The following is a 14589-nucleotide window of genomic DNA, read 5'->3' on the forward strand; positions in this document are numbered from 1 at the left end:
CATCCTGAGCAGAAGGCAGACACTCAACCACTGAGCCCCCTAGGCGTCCCTATCCACTTATTTATAATGTCTGTATTTTCCTTTAAATCCTTTAGTACATTTCTAATGCTGTAGTGTTTGTTAATTTCTGTATTTACATCATCTTTAGTTGTTTTTCTATATACATTTTCTTTTGATTATGTGTCACATCTCCCTGTTTCTTTGAATGCCTAGTAATTTTCTTTTCTTGGAAATTGTGAATACTTCATTGCTGAGAATGTACTTTTTTTCTATCTTTATCAGAGTATTGAATTTTTTTTTTTTTTGCAGCAATTTCCTGTCTGATAAATTTTATCTTGTTGAAGCTATTGGGTAGACCTAGAGTTGTCCTTAATCTAGAACCAAAACAATACCTACTTTTACTGTCTCTTTCTGGGGTCTCAACTGAATGTACGTGGAGTTCAGTGAAGCCACTTATTCTAGATCATTCAATGTCTCTAGACATTCAGTGTCTTTCGACATTATGTGATTGTGGAGTCCTTCATTCACCTCACAGTCCCTAGTGGCCATTCTCCACCATGCCTCATGTAGTCTTGCCTTGAATGTATGCAGGTTAGTATTGGTCCAGAGACATAAATGGACATTTCTGCAGATGTCTGGAGATACCTCTCTGTGCAGCATACTGTTCTCTAGTATCTTATCCTGAAAATTTTCTGTTGCCTCAGCAGCCCTTAATTCTTATCTCTATTTATCCTACCCAGCAAGAACACAGGGTTTTTTTTGTTTTTTGTTTTTTGTTTTTTGTTTTTTTTGTTCAGGCTATTTTTCTGTGCTGTAGTTTGGAACTCATGTCGTGTGCTCTTTCTCCCAAGGATCATGGACCTGAGATAGTTGTTGCTTAATTATTTTAAATGATTGGTTCATATATTTATAATTGTTTAAGGTAGCAGAGTAAAACCAATACCAATTGTTCTGTCATGACTGGAAATGGAATTAGTAGTTTAAAAGTTTTTAAGTTATCTATTTGATATGAACATGCTTTAGATTTTAATCTCATTTGATATAGTAATTACTCAATTTCCTGCATGCATATATTTCAAGAGATTTTATCTGGGATCTGTATTTTAGAATACTTTATCAACCCTGTGTTCAAGAGGCAGTGGCATTCTCAAGTAGGGGTATTTCAAGCCATCTTCATCTTCATTTATTTTGCTATGGTGAACTATATTTCAAAATCTTGCTCCCCACTTGTTTTCCCCTCGTGGGTTAATTTTGGAGTTTAGAGTTGGTTTCTTGACTATATCCTAAAAATGCTTCATTTTACTGCCCACCAACTTTATCCTTTGGGACCTTTCGTTCTCTTATAATTCTCCACAACTCTCCTTTAGTTAGTTTATTGCTAATGGCTAAAGTCTACCCTAGTTGGTGAATGGCTAAAGTGAAGCCAGTTATCTATGAACATGCTTCTACCAATTATAGGTTGTTCAGTGATTATGATAGCATTTTGGATTCCCTAATGTATTAATTAGCCAGGTCCTTTGAGTGCTTTTAGTAATTCTGATGGAGTTTTGTATCTCTTGATAAACTCATTCAATCATGGCCAACCACTTAAATATGTCTTTTGCTTCTAGAATGGTTTTTATTTCTTAGCCATTTAGGTGGATGTTTGACTATAGAGAGACTATTACTAGGCTGCAAACACAGCAAGGCCAAGAGGCTTTCCCTTATTTAACCAGACCTCTGGGATGCCTTAAGTGTGACCAATACTTGTAATCATGAGGCATGACATTCACTGTTCTAGTTTCATTTTTTGTTAGTATAACAATATCCACTCCTATAGTGTAAATTCTGATTAACCAAGGCAATACAACTTTTGCTTTCTCTTGGGAAAAAATCTTCCCTTATTTTTGTAATTTGTGCAAAGTGAAGATCCTTACTTCCTTCTCTGTGATTTCTTTCCATCTGCTGATTCTCTGCTCATTACTAATTTATATATTCTCAGTGGGTGGCTGTCTCTCAGGAGATCAACATTACAAAAACCCCCTAGGCAATGAGTCAGCTGATGAGGGATCAAAAAGAATTATCATTTCCCCAACTACTTATCTTTGGAATTTTTAGCGTGATTATCTTCTCTTCTTCTTGTTCTCTTTTACTGTATCTGACAAGCAGTTGGGTATGAAACATGAAAGCATACTCTTTCTATCCTTTCTCTTAAAATATTTAAGACTAGTCAATAATACCTCAGTGGGGTGACCAGTCTCCCTTCCACTCTAGTGGACTTTGATTGCTCACTTTCCTATATTTTCTGTAATGATGGCCATTGATGTGTGCTTAAATAGCTTTAGGGTTTTCTTTTGCACTCACAAAATAAACATCTAGGAAGATAGGATGGCAAGTGTCTACTATGACACTACTGATGTCTATGTGTTTTCTTGTACAAAAAATGGTCATCTTGTTTCTGTTTAAAATAAAGATAAGTGCAATATACTAACAAAAATTAAAATTATAGGTAATTGCAGGCCACTGAAGCCAATTTCTTCATTCAGTGAATGGCAGGCTCATTTTGGCGATTATCCTAGTATCTAGTATTTATATGCCATAGTAGTATATGCATTTCCACTCTGAAATTTCACACTATGTGATCATCACATGAAAGTAATCTCAGATCAACATTTGTTACACATAGAAACATTTATTCCCAACAAGCATACGAACCATACTACTTGTCTGTAGTTCTGTTGTCTCAAATGCACTGATTAATATCTACCTTGGAAGACTTTCTCTGAGACTAATGTGATGACATTCTTATAGGAGATAGAGCAAGCCTCAATGTCAGTTCAGAAAGTAGGATCCTCCAACTTCTAGATTTAAGAAATACATTCATTTACTTCCCTAAACCAAATGTATTTTTCTCTTAAGCTTCTCTCTCATTCCTTGTCTTAGCAGGAGATTAAATCATGATCATTATTGGGACTCCATTCACTCTCTCTAGCTCAAATTAAGAATCCCTGGGTCTTAGGTAGATAGAAATAACGTGAGGTTGAGGGCTGGTGTCTAGTTCACCTTTGATGCCCTTTCTGTCCAAGACTTCTTGAAATCTTGAAAATGGGTAGCTTTTTTTTTTTTTTTTTTTGAAAATGGGTAGCATTTTGTGCCAAGCTTGGGCTCTAAGAACTTTTAAAAATCCTCCATCACCACGTTATTTTGTGATTGGCACTAGTTATCCATAGGTTATTTTGTTAGGGATACAATTACATTTTGGGCATCCTTGTCTTGGAGCTGGTCTTTGTACGTGTACTTAGGTCTAAGTAAATCATCAGGTGTAAGGCATCAGTGCCTTTATTTAGGGATCTGGCAAAACAGGAGCACAAAAATATGAACACAAATCAAAGCTTGGTGAACTGATTTTGGATTTTGCAATTAAGAAATGTAATCTCAGTAGACCTGTAAAGTTTGTATTCTATCATATTTTATTTTGGGTAGTATAGGTAGGTGGGTAGGGTGGGCCATTAAACTTTCGATCCCAGGTATGTTCTATATCTCACTGTCCAATATGGTAGCTATTAGCCAAACATGGCTATTTAAATTTAAATTAATTATAATTCAGTAAATTTTTAAAAAAAAATTAGTTCCTCATTTACACTAGTTACAAGGCAGTAGGGGCTACCATATTGGATATCATGGATATTGAACATATCCATTGTTACTGAATGTTTTATTGGATAGTACTGATGGTCAGTTATCTGAGATCATCAATTTACAATTGATGCATACTAAAATATATATATATATATTTAGCATCTACTGATATACTGTAACATATTTTAAAAGTAGCAAAACTGTGTTTAATCAGATTCGAGGTAGTGGAGTGAATCTTTGTTTCTTTGTGTTCACTTTTTGATGATTATTCACATGTCATTTTTGAGTAATTTGTATTAATACTTTCCATTAAAAGCTAAAAATATGGGTATTTTGGTGTTTGCTTATATTTGTAAAATGACTTCTATTTAAAATGTGACAGATACATTTAGGAAGAAAAGTTATTTATATGGAAATAAGGAAATAGATATAGTTAGCTTTTGATTGGTTTTATTTTAGTGGCCAAAATGGATTCTCCAAAGGGTTTGGGTTTTTTTTGTGTTTGTTTGTTTTTGTTTTGTTTTGTTTTGTTTTTAACTGAAAGAATAGGACATTGGCCAAAATTTTGTTTGCTATTTTGTGCATGGATTTCATTATAGACTCAAACCTTCAGAAACCTGTACAATAGAAGCTGTCTTCAAACCAAGGCCACTGAAATTTGAGGATGCCAGTACCATCTCTGTATATTTAAACATCAGAATTCCCATTTCTGGAATATCTTATACCTGCATTCTAAGTAGCACCATAGTAGTTTCAGAGGTCATTTAACATTAATTGTCTCAGCTATACATCTTGAAGTGCTGAGCGGCTTGGCCAAGAGGCATAGATGCTCAGTGGCAGAGCCAGAATATGAACTCGTGTATAGTGACCTCTGTCATCTAGGGCTGTCCTCTATTTGGTACTTGTGCTTGGTACAAATTCTGCACCATACCCGGTTCCATTGTAAGAGGATTCTCAGATAGCTTTTGATATCATAACTGTTAAAAATTATTTGGTTCCTCATATTCAAGTATTTTGGAATAAAGTGAAGAAGAAAAATAGAACCACTTAAAAAAATCCAGTAAGTAATGCATCAAATTTGAAAGTAAACTTTGTATAGATAAGTTCTAAGATAAAAATCTAAAAATTTCCTGGTCTTAAATATATATCTTTTGATACTCAAGATAAATTGTTAAAGAAAACAGGCAAAAGGCAGATACATAATAAGATTCCTTTATTAAAAAATGTGTATTGTATAAAACAGAGACTTGAGTATATATTTCAAAGTATTAATAATTCTGTCTCTGAATGCTGGATTATGGGTGATTAAAATTTCTTTTCATTATCTGCCTTTTCTTCACATTCTTTTATGAATATGAGTTTCTAGTATAATAACAAAAATATTTTAATATAAATTGCATTTTTATCTAGGATTGAATAAATATTACACTTTAGATAATAAAGTTTTCAAATAAATTAGAATATTTTAAGAATAGGGGAAATTTTAAGGAGATTAAATTTTTTTAATTTTAAAGAGATTAGATTTTAGAGATAATTAAATAATTATGAATAATATCTCCTACTGATTTAAAATACATATATGTAGATCATAATTTCTAAAAATACAGTTAATATTCTATAAGAAATATGAATGGAATTTACTTAATAAAAACTTATTCTTGGACCATTATTTAATTTCCTAGTATTGGGCATCCCTGGGGGCTCAGCGGTTTAGCACCACCTTCCGCCCAGGGCATGATCCTGAAGACCCGGGACCGAGTCCCACGTTGGGCTCTCTGCATGGAGCCTGCTTCTCCCTCTGCCTGTGTCTCTCTCTCTCTCTCTCTCTGTGTCTCTCATGAAAAAATAAATAAAATCTTAAAAAAAATAATTTTCTAGTATTAAAAACAACATCCAGAAGCTTTATCTTAAACATCTTCTTAAACATCTCAGTGTAATTATCTTTTGAACCCAAGTCATATCCAATAACTTCTGCCTTCCTCTCTTAGGATGCACTTATTTTCTATGTACAATGCACTTAATTTACCATATGCATTCATAGCCATCAATTATTTGTTTTGCATAATTTAGCTCTTAAACTGAACCGTTAGATAATTTGAACCTACAGTACTGTCTGGTTCATTCTACTTTGGTATCAAGTTTTCAGGGCCTAGGCCCTATGTGACATGTATTTTACGCCAACCAGGATTTTAATGTAACCCAATAGGCCCTGGACAAGCACTTGATGTACTGATTATCTGGCTCTCAGACTCTGAAGCATTGGATAGTTAGACGAGAGGAAAAGGTTTTCCTTGACTGGATCCTCTTTCCACTGGGTCTGAGCTCTGCCACAAAGTCAATTAGCAAATATCTTTTGGGATACTTGGCTCTTAAATAGGATTTAAAGGTACATTAAAAAAAAATTCCTGTTTTAGGGGAATTAGAATTCTAGGTAGAAAGGGAAAGGCCTTTCCTTCTTTCACTTCATCTCAAGACCAGAAAATAAAAAAAAAACTCCCTGGAACCATGGAAACCAGTAGATTCAATTTGTAATCATTTTTACAGAGGAGTCAGATGCATACTTCCTGTCTCTTTTATTGGTTTCTTTTTGCCTTTTTCTTTTCAATAACTGCTGTGATTGAGCCTTCCCTATCTTTGCCGGCACTTCCCAAATCGGCCTCTTTGGATGGTGTATAGATTCTCTGACAAGGGGGTTATTTATTGGCTACATAGATTTTCTGTCTCCTGCTCCTTGGGGTATGTAGTTGTGTTTTATTTTCCCTTTTTTCTTCCTTCGTTTGCTTGCTTATTTTATTCCTTGCTATTTTCTGATAAAGAAAAAAAAATCTATTTCAGCTTACTTTTTCCCCCAAGTGTTTTTGAGGAGCCTCCTTCCCCGCCCCCAGCATTATACTTCTGATATGTTTATTCTCTGTGATAAAGTACTTCCACTGCTTACACAGGAAAATACATGCACCTGAAGTAAACAATGATCTTTACTTTTTTTTTTTAAGATTTTATTTATTTATTCATGACAGAAACAGAGAGAGAGAGGCAGAGACACAGGCAGAGGAAGAAGCAGACTCCATGCAGGGAGCCTGATGTGGGACTCGATCCGGGATCTCTAGAATCACACCATGGGCTGAAGACGGTGCTAACACACTGGGCCACTGGGGCTGTCCTGGTCTTTACTTTTAAATCATGAAAATAATCAACCTGTTTTAGCATTCTACTAGAGTATATCCCATTCACCAAGGTTGGTAAGAAAAAGTTGTGCTTATATTTTTTGGATTTCCATTTTTAAATGTAATGTTTTGTTTTATGTTGCGCAATATTAGTAAGTTAAGGTTATGAAGGCCTCTTGCAACAGTGCCTTAAAAACAATCATTAAGAGACCTGTTATTTAAAGAGAATTAAAATTAATTCAGATGGAAAGGACATTTTTCTTTGGACTCTACCCCATACTTTCCATCTCTGTTAGGTATCTTTTATTATCTTCTCAGGGCACAATAGCTTTGGGTGGCTAGAGTTTCTATAATTGCTCTTCTCTGTTTTTTATTCTTTTTCTTGTAGTTTCCAAACTGATTGCTTTTTTAAAAAAAATCTTATTTATTTATTTGAGAGAGAGAGAGAGAACGAGTGTGGGGAGGGGCAGAGGAAAAAGAAGAGGGAGAAACAGACTCCCCACCGAGAAGGGAGCCCAACATGGGACTCAATCCTAGGACCCCGAGATCATGACTTGAGCCTAAGGCAGATGCTTAACTGACTGAGCCACCCAGGCACCCCCAAACTGAATGCTTTTTTACAATAGTTTCTGAACATGGAAATCCTGATTCACTTGATTATATAGTCAAATGCCTTGTTCATGGATAACTGACTTATCAGCAGTAGATGGTGGCTTAGTCCAGTTTTCTCACTCTCTTTGACAATTAAGAATGACTGTGTTCAAAGCTGTATCTATGGTGCTTAACCTAGTGCATTGTATACATAGGATTCTCTGTAAAATAAATAAATAACTATAAAGTTATCAAGTATATTAGAGACTTTAATGCAGTGGCTATAGGATCAACAGCTAATTTGGTTTTACTTGGTTTAAAAAGAAACACAAACCAAAAGATAGAAGATTTGAGAGTTCATCCTAGGTTTGCTGCTTAGTCTGATAATAATAATGTTAGTGATACAAATAGAAATCAGGATGATAATAATATAGTATTTCACAATTACTTCACACTTATAAAATGATTAATTCTGGACCAGGTGCCTTACATCAATTGTCCTATTTAATTCTCACAATATTCTAAGAGTTCAATACTATGGATGTCCCATTATAGTTGAGGAAGGGGAAGCTTAGAGAAATTAAGGAACTTGCTTAATGCCATATAGCTGGAGAGTAGTGGAACTCTGAACCTGCTTATTTACCTGGAGAAACTTACATCATGTAACTGAAAGCCCAAGGCTTAGGGCTTAATTTCAATCTATCTGCAGTTTCTAAGGATTTCCCTAACTTTGTGATTAGTTTTGTCCTCAGGCTGGTTTCCATCATGGTAGGAAGCAGCTTCATGGACTTTAAGTCCCCTTGGTCACTTGCAACTAGAAGAGAAAATCTCTTCTGGTAATTCTTTTAGAAAAGTAAAGAATTTTCCTTCCCAGAAATCCTCAGCAAATCTCTCTCTGTCCCCAGTTAAGTCATGTGTCCAGACCTGAATCAGTTACTATGACCATGGGAATAAACTTAATTGGGGCCAAGCTAGCAGTATAGTCAGCTGATCTTGAGCTACACAAATCCCAGCTAAATGCTGGGAAGTCAATCAGTAGTTATATATATTATATATAAATCTTGCTTTAATAGTCTTAGCTAATGAATATTTTCCTCTCAGTAGAATGATGCAACTTTATAAAATATTTTTATCTATTTATATATCTTTCAACACCAATATGTTTTCTTTTCTCCAAAATTTATTTAGAAAAAATTGACATGTAACATTGTGTAAGTATAAGGTTTATAGCCTGTTTATTTGATATACTTGTTTACCATGAAATGATTATCACAGTAGCATCCCCTCACATAATTCCTAATTCTTTTTTGTGGTGAGAACATTTAAGATCTACTACTCTCTTAGCAACTTTCAAGTACATAATAACTATAATCACTATGCTGAGCATTAGATAAAAATTTCATTTATTTGGGGTACCTGGCTAGCTCAGTTGGTAAAACATGCAACTCGTGATAATGGGTTTATAAGTTTGAGTCCCTATTGCATGTAGAGATTACTTAAAAATAAAATTTTAATTTTTAAAAATTTATTTAAAGGAGGATATTGTTGAATAGTGCCCCTCTAAAATTCATGTCTACGCAGAACCACAGAATGTGACTTTATTTGGAAATATAGTCCTGGCAGATGTGATTTTTTTAAGAGAAGGTCATACTGGATTATGATGGGCTCCAAAGCCAATAACTGGTGCCATATGCTGTGGTCTGAGTGTTTGTATTCCTGGGCCATGTCTGAATATGCTATGATATGAATGTATTTGTCCCTGAAAAATTGATATATTGAAATCCTAAAACCCAATGTGATGGGATTAGGAGGTGAGGCCTTTGGGAAGTGCTCAGGTTCTGAGAGAGCCCTCATTAATGGCATTAATGCTCTTATAAAAGAAGCTCTAGAAAGCCAGTTGACCATTTCTACCATGGGAGGATACAATGAGAAGTTTGATACCTGGAAGGAGTACTCTCCTGACCATGCTGGCACCCACATCTTGGACTTCCAGCTTCCAGAACGGTGAGAAATAACTGTCTGTTGTTGATTACAGCCTGACTGGATCACGACACCATGTGAACAGACAGGTGCACAGAGACACAGAGGGAAGAATGCCACGTGAAGATCAAAGCAGAGATTGGAGTTATGCTGCCACAAGCCAAGGAACAAGTGCCACCAAAAGCTGGAAGAAGCAAAGAATATTCCCTTAGAGCTTTCAGAGGGAGCCAACACCTTGTTGCTTTCAGTCTTTTAACCTTAAATCTGTGAAAGAATAAACTTCTGTTGTTTTAAGTCATCAAGTTTGTGGTGCTTTGTTATAACAGCTCTGGGAAACTAATGCAGACATCATGGACAGATGTATCAGATGGATAATGTAATGAAAGATGATATATGCACAGTCTAAAACTGATAAGGTCCTAATATCCAGAATGTCCAAATCCCTCAAATCAATAAGAAAAAAAAATAATAGAAAAGAAGATGGATACAAAACATGAACGGGCAATTTGCAGAAAAGGAAACTTAAAAAAATTAATACCTAAAGAGATGCCCCAAATCATTAATGGTCAGAAATGCAAATTGAAATATCACTTTTCACCTATTAGCCTGGCAGTAATTCGCAAAGACAGATGTGCCAACTCTTGGTCAATATATGAGGATACAAGAACCCTTATTCCTGCTGGAGGGAGCATGAACTGGGACAGCCATTCAGAGACCAAGACGGCAATAATAACCCAAATTAAGTATGTGCATGAATTTTGACCATCAGCTCTGCTCATGAATATATAACTGAGAGAAATTATTTCATAAGTTCATAAGGAGACATATGTAAATGGAAATGTTCCTGAAACATTGCTGTTATTATTATTAATATTTGGAAGCAAACTGACTGTCTAAATTAAAATGTGGTGGTTATACATCATGGGATTTCATGCAACAATTAGAAGTAATGACTTAGAAATACACATAGCAATGAATGGGTATAAAATTATGCTTGTGAAAAGGAAAAATCAGAACCAAAAATATCATGCACTAACACTTATTTGATTAAAAATATTTCCTCATTAATCAAAGCACATTTTATAAGAACACAAAGAAAAGAAAGATATACATTATGCACAAGAATGGTTATCTACTAGAATGGAGGATAAAAAGTAATAAAATAAATAAAAAGACCGGGCCTTACGTGGATCAATGATATTATATAATAAAATGAGAAGCAACATTAGCTCAACCCTCTTCACTTGAGGTCTAAAAACACAAAGTTTAATCAGTTCAATCAGTTAAGAAATGGTCACACCAAATTACTAAGCATTTTTCTGCAATATTTTATTTTTTCAAAAGACATAATTTAAAACTGAGCTCAGTATATACTAAAATGCAACATACAGGATTTCCTTATTCCAGTGCTCAAATAACTTTCCTGTTTCCCTTCCCCCCTTATTTTCTGTCTTCTTTACTTACTTTTCATACTCTGACACTTTTCCCCCTTAAATGTTAGCATTCTTCACAATTTTGTTCTTGGTTCTTATTTCTTACTGTACAAAGATTTCCTGAGTGTTGGATTCATGTCTATGGCTTCCACAACTCAATCTGTCTTTAATTCCCACCTTTCCCACAAATATTGATCCCCACCTGAATTTCCTATAGGTTCTCCAAGCTCAGTAAGTCTAATATTAAACCCATACCCTTTTCTTCTTTGCCCTATAAACTTGATCTTTTAAATGATATTATTCCCCCAGTATCTCAAGCTAATTTGGGAAACATCTTAGACTCCTCTCTCTTCCCCATTCCATATGTCAAATCCTATTTATTGTACTTCAGAAGTATCTCTAAACCCAGTTCCTCTTCATATCTCCACAGCAACAGAAAGACACCAAAGGGGTTTAAGTACCAACGTAATATAGGTAGAACTGTTTTAAAAATGATTACTCTGAATGCAGTGAGAGGAATTTATTGAAGAGTCGGAGATATGGAGACAAGTTTAAAGTTATTGATGAAGTCCAAGAAAGAGGTCATGAATGCTTGGATTAAGGTGATGGCAGTGGAGAAGTAGGGAATAGAAAAAGGGGGCAGGGGGAGGAAAGCATGTATCTGCCTCTAGAAGGGGCTTCTTTAAAAATGATCAACAAAATTTTAAAAAGATAATTTTTCATGAGACTAATTTTATAAAATGTTTATTTTTTTTAAGATATCCTTGCAGGTTTACTATCTCAGTTACATGTCTTCCTATAATTTTTTTCTCCTTTTAAAACATCTTTTTTTTTTTTTTTTTTTTTTTTGGTATTTTATGGCACCATCCTGAGATGCCTTCTATAGTGTTTTTATATTTTTATATATTAATTTTATATGAATTTTACATTTATGATTTTATAGTTTTTTCATTTAGTTATTTCTTCACTGTATTTAAAGGTTATTATGTGATTTAAGAGAGAGACAAATATTTCCTGCTTATTGCTGGTTGCTGTTTTGAATTTAACTTACCCCATCAACCTACAATTAATTTAAAAATGTTATCAGTTAAATGCTGTAATGGCCTGGGTAGCTTCCTTTTTCTAAAACAGTAATTTTCTGTGTCATCATAGGGATGAAATATGGTCTTTGTAATATCCCAGATGTGAAACGACATTTCCTTCCTAGAAACTTTCTGATTCTTACGAATTAACTCTTTATCACTGCAGTAATTTTCCTACAATATTCTAAGAAATTAATGAAAAATTTATTGAATTATTCTAAATTCTATAATTTTAGCATTCAGAATTTACAATTATTAGAAAACAGATTTTTTTCTATGTGGTCAATCTAGCTTGGATGTTTTTAAAATAGAATTTTTCTATCAAAATTTTCACAAATGTTAATAATTCAAATTTTTGTGACTCATAAGTACTATACTCCAATAGGAAATGTGTTTTCCTTCTTTGATGATTTAAAGTTCTATATTCCTCTGCAATGCTTTGTAATCTGGTTTTAATAGATGGCATTACCTGGTTGAGTACAAGGAAGGTATTACCTAGATACCAAGTGGCACTATTTTTAACTGCTTCTCCTGTGAGTCCAAAAAACATTTAAAAGTTTCTCTTAAACTTTATCTGACATGTGGATCAAAATAATTTTAGCTTGTAGTTAATATAGAATAGCAACAGATAGTTTGCAGCCTTAATTGTGTTAGTAAATTTCATTTATCCCAATAAATTTCCCAAGTTTCCCAAGTCCATCTTTTATTACTCAATTATGTGCATGTATGAGTGTGTAGATGGATGGATGGATGGATGGATGGATGGATGGATGGATGGAAAGACAGATAAATAGAGTTGACTCTCAAAAAACACAGATTTGAAATGCATGGGCCCACTTAAACATGGATTTTTAAAAATATAGTACAGTAGTCTGTGTGTATTTTCTCTTTCTTAAGATTTTCTTAATAACATTTTCTTTTCCCTAGCTTAATCTGTTGTAAGATTGCAGTATATATTACATCTAACATAACATTTTTGAGAGTCCAAAAAACACAGGTTTGAAATGCACGGGCCCACTTAAACATGGGTTTGTAAAAATATAGTACAGTAGTCTACGTGTATTTTCTCTTTCTTAAGATTTTCTTAATAACATTTTCTTTTCCCTAGCTTACTTTATTATAAGATTACAGTATATATTACATCTAACATACAAAATACGTGTTCATTGATTAAGTTATCCATAAGGCTTCTGGTCAACATAGTAGTTAAGTTTTGGGAGAGTCAAAAGTTGGGTGTGGATTTTTGACTCTGTGGAAGGTTGGCACTCCTAACCTCCATGCTTTTCAAGGATCAACTGTAGATAAATAGAGAATAAAATGAAATGTATAGCAAAAATCTGGTTGCCTTAATGAAATCTTTTATCCAAGAATGTTATTTATTTAACATCTATGTGTTAGGCATTACTCTACATGCCACTTATGATGGTGAACGTTACAGAGAGATATTCCACCTCTTAGACTTTGTGTATTAATGAAGAGAAGACACAGTTGAAAAATAATTGAAATATAATTTCAGATAATGACTAATGTCCAAAGGAAGTAAAAAGAAGATACGATAGTGATTGGCTATATAAGCAGAGAATGGTGGATACCACACTCAAAAAGAAAGTTGCTGTAAAGAGAGGCTTTAAACTAAAACTTGATTAATTAAAGAATCACCAGCCCTGCAAAACCCTAAGGAGAAACAACGTGGGCAGCGTATACAACAAAATTCCAAGGCCAGCTTGGCTAGATCCTATTTGAGAGGAGAAGTAAAGCAAGTAGTGTTGGGTAGACACAGAGCTAATTCAGAATATTTTGTCTTCTCGATAGGAATACAATTACAATAAATCACAAACCAGTTAATCAATGAGTGGTAATTTATTTCAAACTCACTATGCCTTGAACTGATCTATCGGGAGACACGTTTAGAATTGCCCTTTCACATTTTACAAAATGGAGTGTTAAGTAGTAAAATTCTTTAAAAAAAGACAATTATTTTCCAGTATTTCAAACCTACAGCAATGGGCAGAGAACCATGTCCACTAGATTTAAGAGATTTGACCTGCTCACATTTTGACATTATTTCTTCAGATGCCTTTTAAGAAATAAAATGTTACAGGAATACTTTAATCCCCTTTCTACAACCTTACTTGTGCAACTCTCTCCCCTTCAAAGAGGGAATTACCACTGTGAAATTGGTAAGTACCTTTTCTCTTCTCTTCATATTTTTATAAAGCTTTCTTTATGGTGAAATATAGACATAAAAAAGGGAAAAATAAAAAAAATATGGATCAATGTTTTATCACAAAACGTTACTTAACTATTGCCTAAGTAAAGAAAGAACAATGCCAAGACAGAAGCACCTATTTTTTTTCAGAAGCACCTATTATTCCCATGTGATCACTATTTCCTCGCTTCCCCCCAAAATGGATGCTATCCTAACTTTAATAACAATTGCTTCCAAGCAGTTCTTTTAATCTTCTCATGCATGCATTAGCTTTGCCTTAAAAATCTTATGTAAGTGAATTAATACAGTAAGTAGAGTTTGTGTCTGGCATCTTTAGCTCAAAAAAGTTATAGAACTTTTTTGAATCTTCCAATGAATTGGGAGATTCATCCATGTTTTATGTGTTGTTGTAGTTTGTTTGCGTTGCTGTAAATAGTTTTTTTGTGTGTGTGTATAGCGTAACGTATCCATCCTAACATTGATGGACATTTAAATTGTTTTCAGCTTTTTGA

The 14589-nt window shown here is 34.1% G+C and overlaps 2 long non-coding RNA genes across 5 annotated transcripts in view; both read left to right on the forward strand.

Annotated features, from left to right (window-relative positions):
- LOC144300358 (uncharacterized) overlaps window positions 1-9651 on the forward strand; it is a 31556-nt gene extending 21905 nt beyond the window's left edge. The window contains exon 2 of the long non-coding RNA XR_013366932.1: window positions 9409-9651. This is a non-coding gene — a long non-coding RNA (uncharacterized LOC144300358). The remainder of the gene's footprint in view (window positions 1-9408) is intronic.
- LOC144300357 (uncharacterized) overlaps window positions 1-14589 on the forward strand; it is a 216601-nt gene that overhangs the window by 162664 nt on the left and 39348 nt on the right. The gene's annotated exons all lie outside the window — the stretch shown is intronic.

The sequence above is a fragment of the Canis aureus genome, chromosome 28 (assembly GCF_053574225.1).
Source record: "Canis aureus isolate CA01 chromosome 28, VMU_Caureus_v.1.0, whole genome shotgun sequence".
NCBI classification, from domain to species: domain Eukaryota; kingdom Metazoa; phylum Chordata; class Mammalia; order Carnivora; family Canidae; genus Canis; species Canis aureus.